This window comes from Monopterus albus, unplaced genomic scaffold, assembly GCF_001952655.1.
Source record: "Monopterus albus unplaced genomic scaffold, M_albus_1.0 scaffold83.1, whole genome shotgun sequence".
Taxonomy (NCBI): Eukaryota; Metazoa; Chordata; class Actinopteri; order Synbranchiformes; family Synbranchidae; genus Monopterus; species Monopterus albus.
The window spans coordinates 563,766-572,600 of NW_018127963.1; the positions used below are offsets into that span (position 1 = coordinate 563,766).

The 8,835-nt window shown below is 40.2% G+C and overlaps 2 long non-coding RNA genes across 2 annotated transcripts; both read right to left on the bottom strand.

The window, feature by feature from the left end:
- Nucleotides 1–2,350: 2,350 nt before the first annotated feature.
- Nucleotides 2,351–5,007, bottom strand: LOC109964071 (uncharacterized). The gene is made up of 3 exons (XR_002275466.1): nucleotides 4,906–5,007; nucleotides 4,597–4,772; nucleotides 2,351–4,251 (listed from the first exon to the last, which is right to left on the bottom strand). It is a non-coding gene; the product is annotated as an uncharacterized LOC109964071 (long non-coding RNA).
- Nucleotides 5,008–5,258: 251 nt separating this feature from the next.
- LOC109964072 (uncharacterized) lies at nucleotides 5,259–6,349 on the bottom strand. Its single transcript, XR_002275467.1, has 3 exons — nucleotides 6,183–6,349; nucleotides 6,006–6,062; nucleotides 5,259–5,376 (listed from the first exon to the last, which is right to left on the bottom strand). It is a non-coding gene; the product is annotated as an uncharacterized LOC109964072 (long non-coding RNA).
- Between the last annotated feature and the right edge of the window lie 2,486 nt (nucleotides 6,350–8,835).

Genomic DNA, 8,835 nt, shown 5'->3' on the forward strand with positions numbered 1-8,835 from the left:
CCAGTAACAGTAGATTATCGCTGACAAACAAGCCAAACTTGACATTTTCCACTGCTGAAGGGTGGAAGCTCTTTCACCTGTAGCCAGCTCGGCATATCCCTCCAGAAATAATTCACATCGTCACAATAGAAAAACTAATTATCCAACACTCAAAAAAGTGAACTTTATGACATGCTCAATTAATTAAATGCATCTGTGTCCAAATTAATTAATACACCTGTGTTAGCTTTTAAAACACAACCCACTTTAGTAGGTTAAACTAAAACTGAAAACTTGTTATAATCACAAAAGCCACTTGATTTAATACAATGTAACAGTGTTGAGTGAATCCATTCAGTTCCTATTTTCTTCTGAAATTAGTGGTCATGTGACCTAGCTTGTCTGAGTTTCCATAGGACAGACATTCCACATGCTCAGTAGCTCACGTCTTTTGCTGATGCAAACCAAGGAGGACACCACTTCTCCAGATACGGCACACAAAAGGCCACTTGGCCTTTGCAAATGCTCATCTGGACAAAGAAGAAGACTTCTGGTCTTCTGTTTTATGGTCAGATGAAACAAAAATTGAATTGTTTGGCCACAATGATGTAGCCTTCATTTGGTGTAAAAAAGGAGAAGCCTTCAATCCTAGGAACACCATCCCCACTGTCAAACATGGTAGTGGGAACCTAATGTTTTGGGGGTGTTTTTCAGCCGGTGGACCAGGGAACCTAATCACACTAAACGGCACCATGAAAAAGGAGCATTACATCAAAATTCTCAACAACATCAGGCAGTCTGCAGAGAAACTTGGCCTTGGGCACCAGTGGACATTTCAGCATGACAACGACCCAAAACACACAGCAAAAGTGGTGAAGAAATGGTTAGCAGACAAAAACATTAATGTTTTGCAGTGGCCCAGCCAGAGTCCTGACTTGAATCCAATTGAGAATCTGTGGAGGGAGCTAAAGCTGAGGGTGATGGCAAGGAGACCCTCCAACCTGAAAGAGTTGGAGCTCATCGCTAAAGATGAATGGGCAAAAATACCAGTGGAGACATGCAAAAAGCTGGTCAGCAATTATAGGAAGCGTTTGATTGCTGTAATAGCCAATACAGGCTTTTCTATTGATTATTGAAAAGGCTATGAATAAGTTTGGACATGCCACTTTTTGTTCAAATGTAAATAAAGGCTGAGAAATGTTTTGTTCCACAATGATTCCTCGTGTACATCGTATTATTATCTTTTGGGAGACGCCTGTGTCATTTCCTGTGAAAAAAAACTTGCTGGTTGAATAAAAGTAACTTTAAGTCAGAATTTGCCAGGGGTATGAATAATTTCAGGCTTGACTGTATATGCATATCACCCCTAATATATAATATCATGTGAATTTCAGTTCAAGCCATTCGGTTGAATATACTGTAGTTACTGTGGAGGTAGTAAATTGCCCCTCAGTGTTGGATCAGTGCCTAGTGTGAGACTGATAATAGATCACCTCCTCATCATTCAGTGACAGGAGCTTTCTAGACTCTAGATGTGCTAAACTGACACTTTGTGGCTGTTTGGCAATCTCAGAGCTTTTATGCCACTTCAGTAATTAACCCTGCAGTATACAAGTTACTATGGTGAAGGTCAAATATGAGTAAACAAAGCTACTATGGAGGACAACAGCAAGACAGGTGAAAAGACACTGGGAGCAATAGCTGAAATTCCACAGAGGATAAGAGCAGTTAATGGAAAGGAGTAAAAACAAGGCACTGATAGCCTCACAGTGTATTGCCACAAAGGACTGAAAGTACAATTACATAAGAACAGCTGTTTGCATGCAAGGACTGCAAGACAAAACTAGTAAATGTAAGTGCCCTAGTGGGCACTCATGCTGGTAGCTGGGGAGATCCTAACTCCAGTGGCCTGAGTTGTTGCATGTCACTGATGATGTTCCCCTTGGCGACAAACCCTCACTGCATTCAAAGTTACAGTGGGAGCCATAAATGGAAGGGGACTGTGGGTGACTACAGTTCATCCTTTGTGGAGCCTTGGCCAGTAGGTGGCACCAGGGTTCCATAAATAATTGAACAAAAAGTATGACCAACAGCTTCAGACCAAACAAACCTGTCTGAAACAGCGTGACAAAAAGTTGTATTTGTCAGACCTAAATGCTGATTCCAAATATGAGAAGTTAATGTCATAGCTTTTTTTTTTTTTGATACTTATGATAAACTCGTCATTGTCCTGAAGACAGACAGGTGAGTGCACTGTTCCCAGTCAGAGAGTAGCCTTCCTGGCAGGTGAAATAACATTGTAGGCCAAAGGGAAGAGACTCGAGAGTGTCCACGAATGTTACATTGCCCTTAACAGGACTTAAAATGGGGGAGCATTTTTTTATTTTTTTACAGTGGTGGAATACAGACATCAGTCACAAAATGGCCATTCAGAGTAAATCAGTGTCTGTATGGGATATGTCAGTTTGAACTAATATTTAACATACCATGAACATGAGGTGGCAGTATGAATAATCACACTGACATAATTTATAGTTAGGGGAAACAGCACCTGCCTACACACATTGAATGGCAGTGTTGTTTGCAATACAAACATAAATGAGTGTGAAGTAAAGTGTAAACAGGTGTGACCTGCATCTAATCTGCTGCACAGCCTGGGACAGGTTGTGACTACACACTGAGGCCGACTAAGTATCAGTAAAACATGGCAGTCAGTCAATCTATTAACAGGGTTCAAATAGTACAACAAAGGAAGTCACACATTTTTATTAGTCTGAGATAATGATGGTCACTTCACTTTTGCATGCTGGGACACTGGCTGCCCACTGGCTGTTGTGGTCACAGCATATCTAGTCCTGTCCACTGAGCATGTAGCCCTCATCACACCAGACCTCACGAGTGGAGCTGTGGTCGGAAGGTGTGATGGGATGGCTTGGCAAAGCAGTTTGGGCGTGCCTACTGTTGTGGGTGCTGAGAATGTGTGAGATCTGCTGACTCTCATGACTTGCAAAACACCAGCAGCTTGCTGTATTCTTCCTGTCTTATGTCTTCTTGTGGCCTGAGGGCATAAAATTGATAAATGACCCTAGTCATTTATCCTAAGTGCTGCTAACTATTGTCTGTTGTGTCAGGTGGTGAACAGCATCATTTAAACAAAAACTACCTCGCATTATTCCATGAGAAGGGGTACAATAAAGTTATATTTTACGCATAAAGTGCAGTGCTATTTTTACTCATAGTTGTAGTTTAATCAGAAATAGCTTTAATGCATAGACCCAGAGTTAGTGATAGTTTGCTGTACCATATAATCAATACAAGTTACCTTATATATTTTAACCGTGTGATTATTTTGATTCTTACCTATAATCATTTGAAGTTTATGTTACAAAAGTACGAAATGTAATTGATTGTATTGTTTCTAATCACTGGAGTTCAGTAGTGTGATTGTTTATTATGACATTCATTAAGTTTCTTACATAACCGTTTGTATTAGTTGTGTTGACTTCACATAAGGCCATTAGCCATATTGTTGAATCAATAAAAATCATTCAAAGGAAGAGAGTAATCAAATAAGAGACAGTAATCTGCTGATTGTTGTTGATTTTTCATACCCTAATGTCTTATGCTATCCAATGTGTTAATCTTGATTTGTTATACCTTATCATTTTTATTCACTATATGTTACTGACATTGGCGTAATACCAGGGTGGTGGTGCTGTGACAAGATTGCACAATGGGGAAACATGTGACCAGGCTATAGAGTAGGGAAGGGCCATAGGGGATAACCGTTGCTCCATTAAGGGGCCCTAGTTCAACAGGAAGGGCACATCGTGCAGACCACTGTGCAAATTTCCATCTGGCATGAAGATCCTCCTTTCTGTCTAGTTTCTCTTCCTCTAAGGGGAGACATTTCTCCAGTGAACAGCAATTCTAATTTCATCTGCCCTGAGGCACTAAAATACCACATCAGTAACCTAGAAATAAAAAGTAAAATGCCATTAAACATCCAATAAAAGAAAGGAGTTTCTTTTCACCACACAATGAAGTGTTTTGAGGCGTTATCTTTTGTGAACATGACAACTGGAAAGGTAGAGGAGCTGCAGCTGCCGGTTCCATCTGATGAGGAAGGAGGTCGTCAGCACGGGGGTCAGCATCACCCAGAGATGGAGAGGGAGGCCTTAAAAGGAGGAGTGCTGCAGCAGGGAGGGGCCCTAGTTCGGTTCGTTCTCTGGAGGACTCACACTTCATCCAACCGTCCACCGATTCCACACTCTGAAAGATAATTAGAAGACAAAAGCATCTTCTTTTGGACCAAATCTTCTGTCTTCTGAGAAAAACACAAAAAAAATTGTTCCATCTTAAAAACAAAACATCTTCATTTGGTCCAACTCTTCTGTCTTATAAGAAACACAAAATTACATCCATCTTAAAAAAGAAACTTCTTTTGGTCCAAATCGTCTGTCTCCATTCCTTCTGTCTTCCATCCTCCCTTAAAAGTTAAAAAAGAAACAAATGTCTTACAAAATGGATTAATGGAATAATGTTTAGAAATTAAGATCAAGTGGGAACCGATGACGACGTAAAATCATTAACATCATTAGATAAATTGATATTTACCATGTCCATGAGAGGGCTCACACTTCACCCAACCCTCCACCACTTCCTCTCTCCTCACTCTTTGGGGGGACAGCTGACCCTGGAGAGAGGTTGTTGCAGGGACCCGCAACCAGCCGTCTCTCTCGTCAGGAATTGGAGTTTTGTTCTGACAGACATGCATCATCTCAAAGCAGGACCTAACATTATAAAGCATTGACCATATAAACATTATAAATTAAATTTATATTCAGATAAAGTAAGAAAGACCACATATATTTCTAAGTTGTGTAGTGGAAATGTATCTTCTGCACCCAGCAACAAATGTATGACCTTAAACAAGCTTTCCAAGTGGTGCATCATGATGAAGTGATGCTGCAGCACCTGACAGGGTGTAATCCAGGGGTGGCCAATTCCAGTCCTCGAGGGCCACTGTCCTGCTTGTTTTCCTGTCCCTGCCTGACCTGCTGCTGATTACCTGGCTCAAGTGTGTTCAGCCATTCAGAAGCTGGAAGATACCAATTCACTTTATCTTTCCTCACTCCACTTTCATCTAAGATGGTATCTTCCAGCTTCTGACTGACTGAACACACCTGAGCCAGGTAATCAGCAGCAGCCCGCCAGCAGGGGCCTGTACCAGACCCGTAAAAATAAATTTTTAAAGCAAATAAAATTATACTAACCATTTCCAAATATTCATATGTCATTACGCCTCCCATCTCCTCTTCTCTGCCGTCTGCTTATTTCTGTTCTGTTTTCTCCCTTATTCATATCACTTTTTGGTTTCTTCTCTCCTCCATACTCCTGAAAAGAAACAAATATAAGACAAAATGGAATATTTAGAAATTCAGATGAAGTGGGAACTGATGACTAACGTATTTTCCGCACTATAAGGCGCACCTAAGAGCCTTAAATTTTCTCAAAAATCGGCTGTGCGCCTGATAATCCGGTGCACTTTATGTGTGCACTGAGTTCCAAAATCTGTAAAAATGTTGTTGTGCGACTTTGGTAAGCACTCCACTTGATTGACTGTCGGACCATTTCCCGCTGACACAGGGACGAAATCCGTACACTACGTACGCTGGCAGCGATAAACCAGTCTAAACCGGTCTAAGGACCCCCGAAAATGGCAGCAGTGAAGAGACATGCTTACGAGGCACAATTCAAACTACAGTTACGCGGTTGTAAATGGGAATAGAGCAGCTGCGAAAGAATTCAAAATCAATGAATGTATGGTTCGGAAGTGGATTTGTGGGAGAACATTGATTAAAAAATAATGTGATTGTATTCTTAAATAGTAGAATAAAGTTCAACTAAACTCACTGTTTTGCTTCCGTTACGTTTTAGCATGCGCCTTATAATCCGGTGCGCCTTATGGTGCAGAAAATACGGTACATAAAATCATTAACATCATTAGATAAATTGATATTTACCACACATGAAAGGTCTTACACTTCATCCTGCCCTCCATCACTTCCTCTCTCCTCACTCTGAAAGATAAATAGAAGACCAGAGGAGCTGTAGCTCAGTTTAAAAAAAAACTAAGGCACAGATGATTGGTTCATGACTACTATATAAAATGTAATTAAAGCAAATAAAATTATACTTACCCGTTCGAGATGTTAAGATGCCATTATGCACCCAACTCATTGCCTCTCCTCCTCTCTACCTGTTTCTTAATTCCTTTTTCTCACCTTTTCATGTTATTTCTATACGATTATCAAAATAGTTGTGAATTTATTGTAGGTGATCCAGAGTGCAGCCTGTATGTGAGCCGGGAAAGTCTGTTTTTTTCTTTTAGCGATCACAGTCACTAGCCCTGCACATAGCTGAATACGTAGCATAATTAAAAATCACACCTGTCCTGGTAAAAGCATGTCGTCATGATCAGAGGGTCACCAGTTGATGTACAGGCAGCAAAATTGTGTTAATATGTGTCTCCAGTTCCGCGAAATCGTCGAGTGAAAGAAACTTGAAAACTAAACTTAAAATTTAACGTTGGCTTAGTCCTTTGATTACAGCTGCTGACGTCACATCTATTATGATCCAGCAAGTTGTTTAGTTTAGTTTGTTTAGTTGTTTTGCTTACAACAAGTAAAGAACTTGTCGCTACCTCGGTTCGTCTGGTTTTCTAATTGAGTTCACCACAACCTCTGTTTGGCATCTGTACACGCCAAACCTGACACATGCTGATTCATTAAAATAACCTTTAAGCTGCAGTATGTTAAACAGAACACTGTGCTAAGTGGCATATATTCACATGTAGTTTGTGTAGCCAGTGACTCTTTAGGTTGATTTATTAACAATGTATAAATAATATAAGTCAGATAAAAGTTATATTTCTGTTGCACCTCACTGGATGGACATGTTGCTTCATCAGGCTGCCTGTGAGGAACCAGCAAATTGACATTTAACAGACACTTATATTAACAGTTTTGGAAAATTAAATATTTGAATCTTGAAGCATGGTGCAAAAGGGGTGAAACTGCTTTGGATAAATGCCCAGTTGCAACACTGACCTTACTTGTGCAACTTTCTTTCCTGTGAAAAACGAACAGATAAACAGATCAAAGTGTTTTGCAATAATATTGCACTGCTCTTACTTTTTCTTATCACCAGCAACTTGACATTTTGACAGACACTTACAGTGGTGTGAAAAAGTGTTTGCCCCCTTACTGATTTCTTATCTTTTTGCATGTTTGTCACACTGTAATGTTTCAGATCGTCAAACAAATTTATATATTAGTCAAAGATAACACAAGTAAACACATCATGCAGTTTTTAAATGAAGGTTTTTATTATTAAGGGAAAACAAAATCCAAAACTACAAAGCCCTGTGTGAACAAGTGTTTGCCCCCCTGTCAAAACACTGGTTTATCGCACCTGAGTTCAATTTCTCTTGCCACACCTGTTCGCAATCAAGAAATCACTTAAATAGGACCTGCCTGACAAAGTGAAGTAGACCAAAAGATCCTCAAAAGCTAGACATCATGCCGAGATCCAAAGAAATTCAAAAACAAATGAGAAAGAGAATAATGGAGCTCTATCAGTCCGGAAAAGGTTATAAAGCCATTTCTAAAGCTTGGGGACTGCAGCGAACCACAGTGAGAGCCATTATCCACAAATGGCGAAAACATGGAACAGTGGAGAACCTTCCCAGGAGTGGCCAGCCGACCAAAATTACCCCAAGAGCGCAGCGACAACTCATCCAAGAGGTCACAAAAGACCCCACAACAACATCCAAAGAACTGCAGGCCTCACTTGCCTCAGTTAAGCTGAGTGTTCATGACTCCACCATAAGAAAGAGACTGGGCAAAAATGGTTTGCATGGCAGAGTTCCAAGACGAAAACCACTGCTGAGCAAAAAGAACATAAAGGCTCGTCTCAGTTTTGCCAGAAAACATCTTGATGATCCCCAAGACTTTTGGGATAATACTCTGTGGACAGACGAGACAAAAGTTGAACTTTTTGGAAGGTGTGTGTCCCATTATGTGTGGCGTAAAAGTAACACCGCATTTCAGAAAAAGAACATCATACCAACAGTAAAATATGGTGGTGGTAGTGGGATGGTCTGGGGCTGTTTTGCTGCTTCAGGCCCTGGAAGACATGCTGTGATAAGTGGAACCATGAATTCTGCTGTGTACCAAAATATCCTGAAGGAAGAAATTGAACTCAGGTGCGATAAACCAGTGTTTTGACAGGGGGGCAAACACTTGTTCACACAGGGATCTATAGTTTTGGATTTTGTTTTCCCTTAATAATAAAAACCTTCATTTAAAAACTGCATGATGTGTTTACTTGTGTTATCTTTGACTAATATATAAATTTGTTTGACGATCTGAAACATTACAGTGTGACAAACATGCAAAAAGATAAGAAATCAGTAAGGGGGCAAACACTTTTTCACACCACTGTATATTAACAGTTTTGGAAAATTTAATATTTGAATCTTGAAGCATGGTGCAAAAGGGGTGAAGCTGCTTTGGATAAATGCTCAGTTGCAAAACTGACCCTACATGTGCAACTTTCTTTCCTGTGAAAAAAGAACAGATAAACAAATCAAAGTGTTTTGCAATAATATTGCACTGCTCTTACTTTTTCTTATCCGGGAAATAGATGCAACAGAAGGCTGAGAACGCTCCACACCCACTTACAGCCAACAGAGCTTTTTTCTCAAACCTCATCAGTGCAAATATCAATAACTCTTGTGCTTTGTTTGCCACTGTTGAGAGGCTAACTAATCCAAAACTCAATTAGCCCCTC